Consider the following 13,889-nt stretch of genomic DNA (forward strand, 5'->3'; position numbering starts at 1 on the left):
GTAGAAGAATAATAATTTGATATTGTGATTAACTTTTCTGTTGTTCTTGCTCTTATGACTTAAATATCATTATAATTACTATCATAATGTGGTATATATTTATAGTTGTGATTTACATAATTTAATGGGTAAAGGTGCATTTTATATTTAAAATATTTTCAGAGAAACACTTAATATCCTAACATTTTTGTTAGAATAATTTTGCCATTAAAGTTATTAAAACGAAATAGTTTTACCCTTTCGATTAACTTTTGTAACAGTCAATGTTTGATGTTAATGTTGGAATTTTGATTGAAAAGGTAAAAATGCTCCGTTTTAATAACTTTGATGAAAAAATTGCTCCAATAAAAATGTTTGAATGTTGGGCACTTTTAAAAAAATACTTAAAGGGCAAAAATGTACATTAATTTTAATTTAATAATTGACTTTAAATTATTGTAATTTATATATTTATATTATTTTAATTTTAAACTTAATAATTATATAATTTAAAATTATAATTATAATTATTTAAATTTTTTTAATATTATTTAATTTATCAGGATAGTGAGACATTTTAATTTAATTTTAATTTCTTACAGAAAAGGGTATAAAATAAAAATTTAAATTATTTTTTAAAACGTAACACCCGATAAAAGTGTCCCCATCTTATCTCATTCTTGTCAACTTTCCTGCTACAGAACATTATTTCAAGAAACAGTCAAACGATCACACTTTGATAGGACCCATTAACCACTTCATTTAAATTAAAATTTTTTAGATTAAATTGGGTTGTAATGGAGTTGGGCCGTGGTTGAGTTAAAACCCAGATTTAAGTAGAAAATTGGAGTGATCTTTAGAAAATTGAATACGTCTCCACCTAAAATGAAAAAAAAAAAGGATCCGGCCACAAATAATAATAATAATAACAACAACAACATGAAAAAAGGCTAATGTTTTCTTTTCAAACACAGAACAATTCAAAAATTAAACTATAATAAAAGCTAACTTTATTTTAAACTTTTTTTTAATAACACAAACATCTATTGATCCAAAAAAAGAAAAAATGCATACAAGCTAAGTGAACTTACAAGTGACATCTAATCTTTTCATCATCCACCAATTCTTAGCAAAATGGTAATGATTGATTAAAACCAAATAAACTACCAACAAAATCTAAAGCATTCTGCGCACGTAATTTGGCACAAAGGATTGCCTCACAGTACAAAAAAATGCAAGGAAAGAAAGCTAGAATGATTCAAACAAGTTTTGGCATAATCAATGATGTATCCAAAAGGGTGGCGACTCATATCATTCTTGGTAAGCAAATTAATCGTCCTGGCACAGTCCGTGAAAACATGACCAAGTTATGTTGAATGTTCATATGACAGCATAAGTTGACATCTTGAAAAATACCAGTAACCTCAATAATTGCAGGGAAAAACTAACCATATTTGAATAAAAGCCAACAACCCACCCGTATCACGCCTCTGTATTTGGAGATGCCATCCTTGTAAGAGCCATTGATATTTTAAACTCTTCACATGTAATATAATGAGTTTGAACCATTTGTAAGAGGATATTGATGTAAATATAGAAATTTTTTGAACTTGTTTATAGCTAACTTAACCAAAATCTATCTTTATTTAATAAATTTTAAAATTACAAATTATCATATCATTGATTTCTGGTCAATGTGCGTTATTTTATTAACAACTAAAAATATTGTGAATGTGAATTCATTTCTTATATATATATATATTATGTTAATATTATTTTTATTTAATTTTTATACCGTCAATTTTATCTTTAGTTTAACAAGTTGACAATAAAAATCAGGGTGGGCTGACATTTCTGACCTCACATCCGGCTTATCTTTTAAAACATTAGATATGTAGTATTAATTTTACTTAGCAATTCCTTTTTTGCCAGTTTAATTGTTTTTTTTCTATAAAGAGGCAAGTTCAACTCCAGCAACCCTAAATAAATACTAGAAGCCGGCAGCAAATGCAAATCCTAAATTTTGAGTGGTATAGATCTTCTAGGTATGAAAAATTCTTTAAAAATATTTCTAAATTATTGGACAAGTAATAAATTTACTGCTGTTTTGAACTTTCTATACATATACTAACTATTTTTTAAATAAAATATTTGTCGCTTTTGTATTTTCAGTAATAAATTGTTGCTTATATATATATATATATATATATAAGTAACCAATTGACAATTGTAAAATACAAAAAATTGTTATTAAAATAATTTTAAAGAACATATTGCAAAAGATAATAAATTCTGAAATAAATTATATTATTTAAAATTTTAATATATATACAGGACAATAAATTTTAAAGTAATTTGTGTGAAATATGTAAATAATAAATAACATTATAATTAAACAAGTTATACATTTATTATCAATGTAAATTTTTATAAGCGTTTTAAACCTTGTTTATAAGTTTTGAAATTTGAAACGGTGTTTTAGTTCTTTGGATGGTTAGTCCTTTTTTTGTTTGTTTGTTTGTGCAGGTATTATTTTATCCAAGATAAGCTTGATAGATCCACCGTTGGACGTCAACTATGAACGCTCCTTTTAACACAAATTCAAAATTTAGGTTATATGGAATTTGATCATATCAATACTTTTTATGTTTAAACGTATCCTTCCGAATTTTATTTATAAATTATTTTAATATTTTTTATTTAAAAATATAAAATATTTTTAGTTAAATTTAACCCTTCAATAAAAATAGTTTTTTATTTTTTAACTAACTTTATCTTTTCATATTTACCCCTATTAAACACCCTATAATAAATATAAAATTATTATCACTAAGGGCACTTTAAAAAAAAGACAATAATTACACCTCAAGAGATTAAAAATGCCTTATATTTTTAAACATCTAACTCTTTAAAAAATACTTTATATTTTAAACTGAGGGAGTGTGTTTTATTGAAGTGAAGAAAAAACTCAACTTTTATTAACCTTATCTTAAAATTTAACAAATTTTCACCTTTACTCATAATAAATATTCTTAAATTTTATTATTGGTATTTTTATTGAAAGCATTTAATAAGGGCATAAATTTAAAGAGAATTATTAATAATTGACAACTACCCTATAAATAAGAGTAAATTTTTTTTTTCTCTTTCTACACTATAAACAGGATTAGAGAAATATTTAAAATATAACAAAGAACAATAATTGATTTCATCAGTAATGCTGAAGTATTTGGAGAACCTATTGATAATTTAGCTTCTGTGGATACTCACACAACATTTCCTATTCATAGATCCGTGCTTGCCTTTACATAGGTAGATATAAAATTATCCATTTTTGATGTCTCCTTTTCTCAAATTTGTTGTCAATCAAAACTAATACTTCATCTATCTTAAATTATAAGACACTTTTAAATAAAATTTTATATATCAATAAATTTTATTAAATACACTTAACAATCTTATCTTTTCAAAAAAATATAAACTTTTAAAAATACTTATCATTTAATATATTCAAGAGAGAAGAGATTGAAAAAATTAATCATAAAAAGAGAAAGGGTAATATTAAAATTAATGTATTTAATGAAACCTTAATTTACTTAAAATGTCTTATATTTTGAGACTGAAAAACTCCTTCAAAAGTGCCTTATAATTTAGGATAGAAGGAGTATAAAATATACTCACTCCATCTCAAATTATAAAATATTTTTGAGAGAGATTTATTTTCTCAAAATATAAGACACCTTGAGAAAATTAAGATTTTATTAAATAAACTTATTCTGATATTACCCTCTCTCTCTCTATTTAATACTAATTAAGTGTAAATTCTAGACTATTAATTGAAGGATATTTTAAAATTTTATATTTTTATTTAAAAAAACAACGTAGTTTAGTCTATTTAATAAAGTTTATTAATATGTAAAATTTTATTTAAAAGTGTTTTATAATTTACAATGAAGAGAGTAATAAATAAAGCATTCATAAACCCCTTTCAAGTTATTTCCTACAGTTTTCACTGCTAAATAAAATTTTAATTTTTCAATAATGACTTTTAAATATTTTTTAAAAATTATTAAAGAAAAACAAACATTAGATATTAATTCATATGCTTTCATGATTACTCTTTCAATACTTAATCTTAAATTAGCAAGCAGAAAAATGTATTTTAGAGTTTTATTGTCTGAAAAATCTTAACTTTTCAAGGTAAACATTGAAATTGATCACAAAAAAAATTAAAAATTGGCCAATTTTTTTTAATAATTTAGGTATTCATATTGGCCCGAGTAAACCTAATGTGTTAGGGTGGGATTTAATTAAATACTAAATTTTTGACATATTCAAGTATTATTAGTTCAGTCCAAATTTATCTCAATCACCATGAATTACTGGCTTAATGCAAATATTGTACAAATAAATAACGGGTGAAACAATAAAAAAATCAAATATTAGATATTTTTTTGATCAAGAAAATATTATTATATATTTTTAATTCAGTTTTAGAATTAAAATTAGACTAGATCCAAGGCATTAATTCAGGTCAAAAACGGGGAGCCCATGGGTGCACAAACATACACGGCACAAAGTATACAAAATTCTTGGAAAGTGTGCTCAAATGTGAAAAAGAGATATGAATGCGGTAAATATATGAATTGAATAATGAATAATTTACTAATTTTAACTGTTTTTAAAATTTATTTTTAAAATTTTTTTTGAATATATTTAAAAAAATTTATAGGCAGAGTGACATTGTAACCCAAAAAACTAATTTAATATCAGTAAAGTCTCAAGAAATTGGAAAATGTTGATAAAGTCCCAAAGTACATTGATCAAAAATGAAAAGACGAAATCATCCCCCTCTCTCTGTAAAGCGGCAGGTGACGTGACTCTGAAAAATCATTTCTCCTTGTATAACGATGATACTCAAAACCCTATCTCCCTCTCACTCGTTCCCAAACAAAATCCAAAATTTTAACTTCTAATTTCTGAATAAAATTCTTCAAAAATAGAAAATAAACAAAATTTATGAACAGAAATTCTTATCAACTATAATGACAAACACTTTCTTAAAAAAATATTTTACAAGATATAACTTATATTGGAGTACAATATAAATCTTTTTCTAAAAGTTTAATTTGGTCCAAAATATAACATAATTGGCAGAAGTTTTATATATATATATATATATATATATTTTAATTACTCTTTCATTAAAAAATGTAAAATATTTTTTAAATAGTTGAATGTTAAAAAATATAAGGTATTTTAAGTATTTCAAAACGTAATTATTGTGCATTTTTCAAAATATTCTTAATAAATAAATTACTTATATTTATTTTAAAGTGAAACATGATATTGAATTTTGGCCAAAATTTTTTATTAAATAAAGGTAAATATAAAACATAATATTAATTTAAAAATAGATAATTACTTTATTAAAAAGTGAGATTCAATTAAAAATAATTTATACTTTTAATGGAGGGTGTACATCTTTACTTTATTAAATAATTAATGAGAATATTTTGAACAATTCAAAAGTTATATTTGTTACACTCAAGAGTATAAATGTAAATATGTAAATTTTTAAAAATTTAATATTTTAAAATTTTTAAAATATAAATTAATTAATAATAACTTATATTGTGGTATGGAAGGAAAGCATTTTAATATAATATAACAAATCAAAATAAATTTTATGGAAATCCAGCTACTGCTGCAAGTAATTTGTCATTTAAAAAAATGTAATTTAACCTACGAATTTTAATATAAAACATGTATTAGTGATTATTTCTATATAAAAATGAAAAATATAATTATAAAATCAAAATATATTAAAATAAAAAAATTTAAGTTGTTAATATTATACTATTAATTTAACCTAATAATTTTAATATAATACATTTATTAGTAATTTGAATAAAAATTTCGGTGCAAATTTATTAGTAATTTATTTGTTACATTATAATAAAACTTATAAGTTATAACCTGTGAAATATTTTTTTTTAATAAAATGTAATCATTGTAATTAATAAAAATTTCTGTCATAAATTTTGCTTATTTTTATTTCTTTAAGAATTTTGTTTAAAGATCAGATGTTAGAATTTTGGATTTTGTTTGGGAAAGGGAGAAAGGGCAATATAGAGTTTTGACTTTTGAGGGTAATTGATGAGCGTGGAGAAATGATTTTGAAACCATTACGTCACCTGTTGCCATATAGAGAGGGGGTGATTTCGTCTTTTCATTTTCAATCGATGTACCGTGGGATTTTGTCAACATTTTTCAATTTCTTGGGACTTTACTGACATTAAATTACTCTTTTGGGACTAAAATGTCATTCTTTCAAATTTATATGTTTTAAAAAATTAAAATATAAAAAAAATTCATGTGCCCCTGTATATATAAAAAAACCTATTGGAGAAAAAAAATTGTCTAATGTCTTTTCCGTCGTAACGTGGTGGAGGAAGGCTAGCTAGAAATAGTATCAATAGGTCAGGGAAAGCGACTAGACCAATTGTGTCTGTGATATTCCCTATTCCCAATGCTCTGCCCATTTTCGTCTTTTCAAATGTTTTCTCTCTCCTCCCCGTCCGGTCCTCTGTTTTCCTCTCTCTGCTCTGCTTCCCTTCAGCTCTGCTTCTCTCTCTCTTCCAGCTGTGTCCCTCTGTCTCTCTCAAGGGGTACTATAGGCCTGTGGTACCTTCAGTAATCAGTAGGGACCTTGCGTTTCAGAACGGCAGGGAAATAAGAAAAAGCAAAACGAAGCCGAGCATTGGTCTGAGGATGCACTGAAGAAATTGAAGCATCAAGGTACTCAAAGAAACTAGTTTCATAGCGAGGTTAGCAAACCCCATTTCCATTTCCATTAGTTTCTGTCATCATTTCGCCTCTCATTGTTCGTTTCTTTCATCTTTTTCGCACCCCTATTTTTTTGGGGATCGAAATCGGAAGCCGCTGTGTTGGATTCTAGTTCGAAGATGAAAAGATCGTGTACGTGTTTTTGATATCTTTCTAACGACGAGCTTTTCATATCGCTCTTCTTCGATCTCAGTCATCTGCTTCAACTTTTTTTTTTTTGTGGGGTTCTTGTTCATTTCCGTGAGCTGGTTGGAGTGCTCATTGCGTTGGCTTTAAGGTCTTGTTGTGTTGCTTTTTAGCGTTTTGGGGGAAAAGGGGATCATTTTCTGTTTTCTGGGGCTTGTTCTTGGTGTTTTTCTTACCACAGCATGTCTTTAATTACATGGTTTTTCAAGGTCGCAGTATTTTGCTTTTAAAAAAAAGGTCGCAGTTTTGACTCTGTTTACTTGAGAGTCACGCTTTACAATAATAAGAAGTTGATACATTCATTGTCCGATTTCTCGGGATATTTCTCAAGTGGTCGCATGTTTTTATCGGGGTATTCTAAATCAATGGCTTTTTTCTTCTAATCTTCTGTTGATCATTCATTTTTCCTGTGATTTTTTTATAATCTCTGGCCTTCTAGGTAGAATATCTTTCTTGCAGTATGAACACAGTATTTAGCACCTTTCTAGTAAAATCGGTTATTTACTAAATCAGCTACTTCACTTTCTAGTCTAGGCTTAAGCTGAATTTGGTTCATGTTTCTGAGGCTCCATCTTCCATTAGTGTGCTTTTTTAAGGTCTTTCATCTCTCTCTCGACTCTCAACCATAGTCATTTGGATGTCTGTCCTTGTTGATTCTGAAATTACAGTAATTTATGAAACTAATTTGATATGTTATGACGGCTGTTTATGTTAATCTGTGAGTAAAATGTCAAGGCGGGTTAAAAAGATGATGCTCACATGTTTGTATACAGTTGCAGAAGCCTTGGGTGCTTTATGAGGTGGTGATCTTAGTCACGTGAAAAACATAATTATGCTAACAGGACAAAATTTTCTTTCTAGTACGAACAGGAATAGTTATTTTATACACTCTTAACCCAAGCAAAGCTAGAAGTGATATCAAAAGAATAAAGCAACTTGTTACTAACTACTCACATCTCTCATGCTAGAACCTATGAAACATTTGGGCATTGTATAGGATAATGAAGCATGAAATGTTATGAAGGCATTATTTGATGTCAGATATTCACTTTGGTAGGTCCCCCTGTACACTCAGGCTGCTAAAGCCAGATCTTTCTAGATCTTGAATCAGGACGTCAGGGAATCCTAAGAGTTATAAATCATACCCACAAGACTTGTTTTCTTTGTTAAATAAGATTTCTTATCGTAATCTGTACTTGTTATAATTGCAATTGAAACCGTTTGATTTTTGACCTCTCAATATTTCTTTTCTGTATTTTTACCGTTTCTGAAGTTATAGATCTGGTGGTGGTGCTTGCCTTCTTGTTATTATGGGGGAGAGATAAATAGGATTGTTATTGATAATCATTGTCTTTAGTCATGATTACTTTCAGAATGATTTATGCCAAAGAAAATAAAACTAATTTCCAGTTCAATTAAATTGAATTAAAATATTAGAAAAGGGTTTTGATTATGCTATCTGAAGCGAAACTTTAGCATACTCATCAACAGCTGACCAACATGTCAAAGCAGGAAAAAGTAACGTTGTGCTTGTTACTGTGTTTACACTGTTTTGAGCTATTCCTTTTTTGTTTTTTGAAGATCTCATTTTTATCACAGTTGTTAACTTGATTCATTCGCTGAATCTTCTTTTCCTATACCTTGCTTGATGTTAAATTCTTGTTTATGATTTAAATTTTTTGCTAAAACGTGTCATTTTGGGAAAGATGATTAATAGCCCTGAAATGAACATTGAACTTTTGAACTTCTGATGCATTTATATGTTATTTTAGCTTCCTTGTCTTCTAAATCCGCTGTCGGAGAGACTTTATACCCTGTGGAAAGCGGGCAGACTCAACTTTAATAGATGAAGAACAATAGGAAATTCCAGTCCTTCATCAGTGGCCTCGATCTAAGCATTAAAGCATGTTGCTTTTTTCTTTTCTGGGGCATGTTCATTATGAAGATCACCATTATCTTCTAACTTTATTATTGTTCTCTTGTCAATCTTTTCAAATTCAGGCACAAGAAGACCCATTTCACAATTGCCTTGTTGATTCGCATTCTTGGTTAATTTTCTGCTGATGGAGTCGGTCCAGCCATTGGCTGTGATACCGAGCAAGAAGAAACTGGCTCGAACTATCGCCAAAATTCTTCATATTCGAACTCTGACTGGAATTGCTCCAGTTGATGGACTGAAGAATGTTAAAACAGATAGAGATCTCCAAGATGAAGGAAATGTGGATAAGGTTATGAACTGGTCTCAGTCTTTTGATGAAAAAGATGAGTTTCAGGAAAGAGCAGCCATGGAAGCTCTGCTTGCTAAACTGTTTGCTAGCATTTCATCTGTTAAAGCTGCATATGCTCAACTTCAGTATGCTCAGTCGCCTTATGAGCCTGAAGGCGTTCAAGCCGCAGATCAATTGCTAGTCTCTGAGTTGAAGAACTTGTCTGAGCTAAAGCAGTGTTATTTGAAAAAGCAATTTGATTCTTCACCAGAGACAGCTATACTGGAGGCCGAATTGAAGGAGCTTCATAGTGTTATTAAGACTTATGGCATCATGGGGAAGAAGTTAGAGTCTCAGGTTCAGCTCAAGGAATCCGAGGTTGTGTTTCTTAAGGACAAGTTGCAGGAAGCTATTAAGCAGAACAGGTCAATGGAGAAGAGATTGAACCAAAGTGGGTCGTTATCTATGCTTGATAATCTTCATATATCAGGACTAAATCCTGGCCATTTTATTACAGTCCTTCGCCAGACGGTCAGGTCTATTCGGAACTTTGTTCGGTTGATTGTAGATGAGATGAGATCTGCTGGTTGGGACATTGATGCTGCAGTGGATGCTATTGAAAAGAATGTAGTGTACTTGAAAGAGGATCACAAGTGTTATGCAATTGAGTCATTTGTTTGCAGGGAAATGTTTGACTCTTTTCAGTTCCCTATTTTTCCCTTCCGAACGAGTCTTTACCAGATAGAAACAATCTACGTCAAGTGTTCTTCCTGAGATTCAACGAACTGAAATCCATTAAAGCAAAAGAATATCTCGCCGAGAAACCAAAATCTCCATTTGCAAAGTTTTGTCGGGTCAAGTACTTGCGACTTATTCATCCGAAGATGGAATCATCGATATTCGGTGATCTGAACCAGAGAAACCTTCTGAATACAGGAGAGTTTCCCAGCAGCAGCTTCTTTTCGTCATTTGCTGAGATGGCAAAGAGGGTATGGCTCTTACATTGCCTGGCCTTCTCTTTCGAGCCGCAAGCTTCAATCTTTCAACTGAGGAAGGGATGCAGGTTCTCTGATGTGTACATGGAAAGTGTAAATGAAGAAATTTTCGTCTCATCGGAGACGGACCAGACGGTGGAATCATACCCACAAGTGGCTTTCACAGTAGTACCAGGTTTCAAGATTGGTAAGACTGTTATACAGTGCCAAGTTTACCTCTCACGGTCCCAACCAAAGGTTAAAAAGAGGGAACCTTCCATGAAGCAAAGGTTAGTGGCCAACTGGAGAGACACGAGAAGCCATTGTTTCTCTGCAAGTGGCTAGAGGTGATTAGGTAGGGTCAGTCTGCAGATGAAGACTTGTAAATTAGGTTTAATCATATGAAGGGACAAGTAAAGAAAATGAAGAGACGGGGGTTGCATGGTTAAGCACCAAGAACTAGAGTGAGCCAATGAAAACTCAGTTAGGTGTTATGGAGGGTACACTCCAATTTTGATGAGTTCTTTTTTTAATTGGCTTCTTGTGTAAGTTGTGTTGTGCTGTGTTGGATTCCAAACTGGATTCTTAATGTCCATGTGACTCTTCTCATCCCCATCTCTCTGTAGTGTATTTTATATGCTCTTATTTACATTTAAATATAAAAATATCTCAATTAGGCATATGGTGAACTTATCAACTGTGAGCTAATAAAGTTTAGAACTTGAGAGATATCAGAAGGAAAGGAAAGGAAAGGAAAGGACGCGAGGTTTGTGTTTGTGGTGGGTTCAGAGGTTTGGGTAATTTGAATGGGGCATCTTTGTCCGTTAGCATGTTGGCATTTTGAAAGGAGGATAGCGCGTGGACCGTTGCATCTTTTCTTTATTTCATGATCACAGAGAAGTGAGAGATGGCCCAAGTTTTGATGACATTAGAGGGAAGTGACAGAGGACTGTCTAGCTGTGAGGCATCTTTTACCAGACGTGGCATCATATATATCATGATATTAATAATGTAGAAAATGATATGTAGGTGGGAATTTTAATGTTTTATAATCTTCTTTTTAATGCTGTTCTCTTCTGTTATTTATGAAGAGGCATAAAGGGACTATGAATGAGGGATATTAATATTGTAAAAGGAGCTTTGGTACTTGGACTCCTCTAAAATTTGACTGTCAGATGTATCTATCTTTTTCATTCCTTATCCCGGTGGAATGATTATTCTTGGTCGGAGATTTATTAATATTCTCTTTTAAAAATATTTCTCCAAATTCTAAATATTGCTCTTCTGCTGACAACAGAAAATCGACACTCTTTAAATATCTCAAATTCTGAATATTAATGGGAAAATAAGTCTTTCACAGGAATTTTAATTACTGAGGTTCCATGAAATATGCAATAAATTACCTTTAAGTTTCAAATTCATTCTTTATTAATAAATTTTATGTATAATTACTAAAATATTCTCATTATACTTTTTTTTTTAAAAAGAAGGGAACCCCTATATTTTGCACGTGATTTGTTATTGGTTTTACTTTTTATTTTTGGTGTTCTTAAATTTCTACAATTTTCTTTGTTTATACTTTAGGTTTAAACACTTTCAGAGGGGTGCTGATGTAGGCATTAACAGTGTTAATTATGCTAATATAGACAATAACATCGTTAATTATATGGTGATGTGTCAGTTAATGGCTTATGTGCATTTTTTCTGGGGAAAAAGAAAAGAAAAGCTGATGTGTATTTTTTAATAATTATATATATATATATATATAGGGTTTAATGCTATGAGAAAATATCACGTGTTCATTTTTAGGTTTGCTGTAATTTATATTTCAGGGTGCCTTTCCTATGATCCTGTGCTCCAAAGTCAGGTTTGGGGTTAGGTTCAAGATAGTTTATTGTTTTTTAATGTATATAAAATATATAATTCATGTCTAAAGTTATTTTTTTTCACTTTTTGATTATTTAAAAAAAAAATACTCTATTGGGTCCTATTTATGGGATATATTCTAGAAGAAATTTTTAATTCAAAATATAATGTACTTTGTAATAATTAAACTACATTTTTTAATTTTATCTTTTTTAATTAAGGTGAAGATATTTAATATAATTGTATCATTATTCAAAGTCAAGGGTAAAAATGAGAGTACAAATCATTTTTTTATGATTTAAAAAAAACTAACTTTTCTTAAGATGTGTGAAACGGTTGAAAATGTCTTATAAAAAAATCAGAGTGTCACGCCCCAAAATAGAGTGTGACCAGCACGGGTGTGAACCACTCTCACATTCCCGTAAGCCTCCAAATGAATATTTATTTCATTTTTTTATATAAAGAATAAAATTCAATCAAATCACATGAGAATTAAAATAACTTCTTTAAATTCATTATTATAAGAAAGTGTCAACGTTTTTTGTAGAAATTTCGGCAGAACCTCCCTGTAATTAGGGTCTCCCAAAAATTTTACAACAAATTTTTTTTACAAATATCAGTATAAATAAGGAGCGTAGCTCCTTCCAACCAACAATCAATATACAGACTAAAAATAGGGTTCATCTATAATCTATGTAGAGCATTTACTCTTTCTTTCAAATTAAAAAGACATACAAATCATATATTTACATTAGAGCAACAATACCAATCAAAAAGGTCCACCCACTGTAACTAGTTGCCCTTTAAAGGTCGATGGTGGGATCAGCGTTAGCTAACAAATCTAAGGCCAAAATAATTTTCTAGTGAATAGCATCTCCAAAATTGAATTTAAAAGAATTCACATATTAAACTCAAATAATCATGTAAAATAAATGAAAAGAGGATAATTCAACATAATAACTTTAAAAATCTATAAATCATAATCATACCCATGAAATGAGAGTGGATTTGGAAGCACTTTATTCTATGATACTTAAAGAAATTAAATTAATCACACATAAATCAAATTAGTACACTTGATAATTGAAACCATTGACATTTCAAATGAACGAGTTGATCAAAATTTAAAAATTTTGAGGATTTAATAGAACAAGTAACAAACGTGACACTCAATCCACGAGATAAATAACCAAACGCGACTTATGCCACGAGAACAAACGTGGACACACTAGTCCATGAGGGTAAATAACCAAACGCAGCCGTAGCTACAAAACAAACGTAACACACAGTCCACGAGGGTAAATAACTAAACGCGGCTCAGGCCACAGAACCAAACGCGAGTATGAAGCCCACGAATACCAAACGTGAGGATAAAACTCACAAAACAAATTAGCTAGTATTTAATCACAGCGCACTACGGGCTACCAGAACTGTCATTAGCAGCAGTGTTCTGTTTAGAGTCATCTCAAAAATCGTATTTCAAACATACGAGACAAATAATTATTTTTGAAATATAATCTACGTTTCCAATACCAAACTCACATGCATCACTTTAAATTTCAATTTAAAACCTATTTAAAATAATCTTTCATAAAATAATATACGAACTTGCGTTATTTAAATAATCAAGGATTTCAAGAGTTTAATAAACCAAATAATTGTATAACTCTTTGAAACATATTCCCTGAGGAAATAAATGCATGTACCCTCCTTTGATATCTCACATCGATATCACAAAGTTTCAATACTAATGTAATTCACAAGAATAAAATATGTTAATAGAAATTTATTAAAAATAAAATACTAATAAAATAAATTAAAAAGAATG

General features: G+C 29.6%; 1 pseudogene; it reads left to right on the forward strand.

Moving 5' to 3' along the window:
• Nucleotides 1–6,525: 6,525 nt before the first annotated feature.
• Nucleotides 6,526–10,804, forward strand: LOC129312583 (protein GRAVITROPIC IN THE LIGHT 1-like; annotated as a pseudogene).
• The last annotated feature ends 3,085 nt before the right edge of the window (nucleotides 10,805–13,889 follow it).

Source organism: Prosopis cineraria, unplaced genomic scaffold, assembly GCF_029017545.1.
Source record: "Prosopis cineraria cultivar Desert tree isolate PC_DT_omini unplaced genomic scaffold, ASM2901754v1 PC6, whole genome shotgun sequence".
Lineage (NCBI taxonomy): Eukaryota > Viridiplantae > Streptophyta > Magnoliopsida > Fabales > Fabaceae > Prosopis > Prosopis cineraria.